This window comes from Lolium rigidum, chromosome 1, assembly GCF_022539505.1.
Source record: "Lolium rigidum isolate FL_2022 chromosome 1, APGP_CSIRO_Lrig_0.1, whole genome shotgun sequence".
In the NCBI taxonomy this organism is placed as follows: Eukaryota; Viridiplantae; Streptophyta; class Magnoliopsida; order Poales; family Poaceae; genus Lolium; species Lolium rigidum.
Genome location: NC_061508.1, coordinates 130,959,815 through 130,965,594, shown reverse-complemented (window position 1 = coordinate 130,965,594; position 5,780 = coordinate 130,959,815).

Sequence of the window (5,780 nt, the reverse complement as noted above, 5' to 3'; positions counted from 1 at the left end):
CAATTTACTACATGTAACATTTTCCAATTCCAACCATATAACAATTTAACGAAGATGAAACTTCGCCATGAATACTATGAGTAGAACCTAAGGACATATTTGTCCATATGCAACAGCGGAGCGTGTCTCTCTCCCATAAAGTGAATGCTAGGATCCATTTTATTCAAACAAAACAAAAAACAAAAACAAACCGACGCTCCAAGCAAAGTACATAAGATGTGGCCGAATAAAAATATAGTTTCGGGGAGGAACCCGATAATGTTGTCGATGAAGAAGGGGATGCCTTGGGCATCCCCAAGCTTAGACGCTTGAGTCTTCTTAATATATGCAGGGGTGAACCACCGGGGCATCCCCAAGCTTAGAGCTTTCACTCTCCTTGATCATATTGCATCATACTCCTCTCTTGATCCTTGAAAACTTCCTCCACACCAAACTCGAAACAACTCATTAGAGGGTTAGTGCATAATAAAAATTCACATGTTCAGATGTGACACAATCATTCTTAACACTTATGGACATTGCATAAAGCTACTGGACATTAGTGGATCAAAGAAATTCATCCAACATAGCAAAAGAGGCAATGCGAAATAAAAGACAGAATCTGTCAAAACGAACAGTCCGTAAAGATGGATTTCATTAGGCCACCAGACTTGCTCAAACGAAAATGCTCAAATTGAATGAAAGTTGCGTACATATCTGAGGATCATGCTCGTAAATTGGCGTAATTTTCTGAGCTACCTACAGGGAGATAGACCCAGATTCGTGACGAGCAAAGAAATCTGGAACTGCGCGAGTAATCCAAATCTAGTACTTACTTTTCTATCAAAGACTTTACTTGGCACAACAAAACTCAAAACTAAGATAAGGAGAGGTTGCTACAGTAGTAAACAACTTCCAAGACACAAATATAAAACAAAGTACTGTAGTAAAAACATGGGTTGTCTCCCATAAGCGCTTTTCTTAACGCCTTTCAGCTAGGCGCGTGAAAGTGTAACTCAAGTAACATCGAAAGATGAAGCATCAACATCATAATTTGTTCTAATGATAGAATCATAAGGTACCTTCATTCTCTTTCTAGGGAAGTGTTCCATACCTTTCTTGAGAGGAAATTGATATTTAATATTACCTTCCTTCATATCAATAGTAGCACCAACGGTTCGAAGAAAAGGTCTTCCCAATATAATGGGGCAAGATGCATTGCATTCAATATCCAAGACAACAAAATCAACGGGGACAAGGTTATTGTTAACCATAATATGAACATTATCAACTTTCCCCAAAGGTTTCTTTTTAGCATTATCGGCGAGATTAACATCCAAATAACAATTCTTCAATGGTGGCAAGTCAAGCATATCATAGACTTTTTTAGGCATAACAGAAATACTTGCACCAAGATCACATAAAGCATTACAATCAAAATCTTTGACTCTCATTTTAATGATGGGCTCCCAACCATCCTCTAGCTTTCTAGGAATAGAAGTTTCAAGTTTTAGTTTCTCTTCTCTAGCTTTTATGAGAGCATTTGTAATATGTTTTGTGAAAGCCAAATTTATAGCACTAGCATTGGGACTTTTAGCAAGTTTTTGTAAGAACTTTATAACTTCAGAGATATGGCAATCATCAAAATCTAAATCATTACAATCTAAAGCAATGGGATTATCATCCCCAAGGTTGGAAAAAATTTCAGCAGCTTTATCACAAGCAGTTTGCCAGATTTTAGCGAGTTTCAGGTAATTTTGCGCGCTTTGCACTAGGAGTAGAAGCATTGCTAACACCAATTATTTTATCATTGATAGTAGGAGGTGCAGCAACATATGAATCATTAGCATTGCTAGTGGTGGTAATAGTCCAAACTTTAGCTATATTCTTCTCTTTAGCTAGTTTTTCATTTTCTTCTCTATCCCACCTAGCACGCAGTTCAGCCATTAATCTTATATTCTCATTAATTCTAACTTGAATGGCATTTGCTGTAGTAACAATTTTATTTTCAATATCCCTATTAGGCATAACTTTCGATTTCAAAAGATCAACATCGGAGGCAAGACTATCAACTCTAGAAACAAGAATATCAATTTTATTGAGCTTTTCCTCAACAGATTTGTTAAAGGCAGCTTTGTGTACTAATAAATTCTTTAAGCATGGCTTCAAGTCCAGGGGGTGAATTCCTATTATTGTTGTAAGAATTTCCATAAGAATTACCATAGCCGTTGCCATTATTATAAGGATATGGCCTATAGTTATTACTAGAATTGTTCCGGTAAGCATTGTTGTTGAAATTATTATTTTTAATGAAGTTTACATCAACATGTTCTTCTTGTGCAACCAATGAAGCTAACGGAACATTATTAAGATCAATATTAGTCCTATCATTCGCAATCATAGACATAATAGCATCAACCTTATCATTCAAGGAAGAGGTTTCTTCGACAGAATTTACCTTCTTACCTTGTGGAGCCCTTTCCGTATGCCATTCAGAGTGGTTGATCATCATATTATCAAGAAGCTTTGTTGCTTCACCAAGAGTGATGGACATAAAGGTACCTCCAGCAGCTGAATCCAATAAATTCCGTGAAGAAAAATTTAGTCCTGCATAGAAGGTTTGGATGATCATCCAAGTAGTCGATCCATGGGTTGGGCAATTTTTAACCGAGAGATTTCATTCTTTCCCAAGCTTGAGCAACATGTTCAGTATCTAATTGTTTAAAATTCATTATGCTACTCCTCAAAGATATAATTTTAGCAGGGGGATAATATCTACCAATAAAAGCATCCTTGCATTTAGTCCATGAATCAATACTATTCTTAGGCGAGAGATAGCAACCAATCTTTAGCTCTTCCTCTTAATGAGAAAGGAAACAATTTTAATTTTATAATGTCACCATCTACATCTTTATACTTTTGCATTTCACATAGTTCAACAAAATTATTGAGATGGGCAGCAGCATCATCAGAACTAACACCAGAAAATTGCTCTCGCATAACAAGATTAAGTAAAGCAGGTTTAATTTCAAAGAATTCTGCTGTAGTAGCAGGTGGAGCAATAGGTGTGCATAAGAAATCATTATTATTTGTGCTAGTGAAGTCACACAACTTAGTATTTTCAGGGGTAGCCATTTTAGCAATAGTAAATAAAGCAAACTAGATAAAGTAAATGCAAGTAAACTAATTTTTTTGTGTTTTTGATATAGCAAACAAGACAAGTAAATAAAGTAAAGCTAGCAACTAATTTTTTTGTGTTTTGATATAAGTGCAGCAAACAAAGTAGTAAATAAAATAAAGCAAGACAAAAACAAAGTAAAGAGATTGAGAAGTGGAGACTCCCCTTGCAGCGTGTCTTGATCTCCCCGGCAACGGCGCCAGAAAAAGAGCTTGATGGCGTGTATTTCACACGTTCGTTGGGTAACCCCAAGAGGAAGGTATGATGCGCACAGCAGCAAGTTTTCCCTCAGAAAGAAACCAAGGTTTATCGAACCAGGAGGAGCCAAGAAGCACGTTGAAGGTTGATGGCGGCGGGATGTAGTGCGGCGCAACACCGGAGATTCCGGCGCCAACGTGGAACCTGCACAACACAACCAAAGTACTTTGCCCCAACGAAACAGCTGAGGTTGTCAATCTCACCGGCTTGCCGTAACAAAGGATTAACCGTATTGTGTGGAAGATGATTGTTTGCAGAGAAAATAGTAAAAACAAGTATTGCAGCAGATTTGTATTTCAGTATTAAAGAATGGACCGGGGTCCACAGTTCACTAGAGGTGTCTCTCCCATAAGATAAAAGCATGTTGGGTGAACAAATTACAGTCGGGCAATTGACAAATAGAGAGGGCATAACAATGCACATACATGACATGATAAGTATAGTGAGATTTAATTGGGCATTACGACAAAGTACATAGACCGCCATCCAACCGCATCTATGCCTAAAAAGTCCACCTTCGAGGTTATCATCCGAACCCCTCCAGTATTAAGTTGCTAGCAACGGACAATTGCATTAAGTATGGTGCGTAATGTAATCAACAACTACATCCTCGGACATAGCGCCAATGTTTTATCCCTAGTGGCAACAAGCACAACACAACCTTAGGGGTTTCGTCACTCCCCAGTGTGTCAATGCAGGCATGAACCCACTATCGAGCATAAGTACTCCCTCTTGGAGTTAAAAGTAAAAACTTGGCCGGAGCCTCTACTAGAAACGGAGAGCATGCAAGATCATAAACAACACATGTATAATAACTTGATAATTAACATGACATGGTATTCTCTATCCATCGGATCCCGACAAACACAACATATAGAATTACGGATAGATGATCTTGATCATGTTAGGCAGCTCACAAGATCCAACAATGAAGCACAATGAGGAGAAGACAACCATCTAGCTACCGCTATGGACCCATAGTCCAGGGGTGAACTACTCACTCATCACTCCGGAGGCGACCATGGCGGTGTAGAGTCCTCCGGGAGATGAATCCCCTCTCCGGCAGGGTGCCGGAGGAGATCTCCAGAATCCCCCGAGATGGGATCGGCGGCGACGGCGTCTCAGCAAGGTTTTCCGTATCGTGGTTTTTCGCCTCAGGGGTTTCGCGACGGAGGCTTTAAGTAGGCGGAAGGGCAGGTCAAGGGGCGTCACGAGGGGCCCACACTATAGGTCGGCGCGGCCAGGGCTTGGGCCGCGCCGCCCTATAGCTTGGCCACCTCGTGGCCCCACTTCGTGTGTTCTTCGGTCTTCCGGAAGCTCCGTGGAAAAATAGGGCCCCGGGTCTTCGTTTCGTCCAATTCCGAGAATATTTCGTTACTAGGATTTCTGAAACCAAAAACAGCGAGAAAACAGGAACTGGCACTTCGGCATCTTGTTAATAGGTTAGTTCCAGAAAATGCACGAATATGACATAAAGTGTGCATAAAACATGTAGGTATCATCAATAATATGGCATAGAACATAAGAAATTATCGATACGTCGGAGACGTATCAGTAACTCAGCAGTATTTAGGAACAAGGCCTAGGGATTACACTTTCACTAGTGGACACTCTCAACATTGATCACATAACAGAATAGATAAATGCATACTCTACACTTTTGTTGGATGATGAACACATTGCGTAGGATTACACGAACCCTCAATGCCGGAGTTAACAAGCTCCACAATAATGCTCATATTTAAGTAACCTTTAGTGTAAGATAGATCAACAGACTAAACCAAGTACTAGCATAGCATGCACACTCGTCACCTTCATGCATATGTAGGAGGAATAGATCACATCAATATTATCATAGCAATAGTTAACTCCATAATCTACAACAGATCATGATCATAGCATAAACCAAGTACTAACACGGTGCACGCACTGTCACCTTTCCACACATGCAGGAGGAATAAACTACTTTAATAACAAATCACTAGAGTAGCACATGGATAAATTGTGATACAACATGCTGCAATCATAAAGAGATATAAATAAGCACCTCACTATGCCATTCAACGAGTGAATAAGTATTCTGTGAAATCTAGCCTAAGAGACCCACACGGTGCACACACTCGTCACCTTTACACACGTGGGACGAGGAGTCTCCGGAGATCACATAAGTAAAACTCACTTGACTAGCATAATGACATCTAGATTACAAGCATCATCATATGAATCTCAATCATGTAAGGCAGCTCATGAGATTATTGTATTGAACTACATAGGAGAGAGATGAACCACATAGCTACCGGTACAGCCCCGAGCCTCGATGGAGAACTACTCCCTCCTCATGGGAGCAGCAGCGGTGATGAAGATG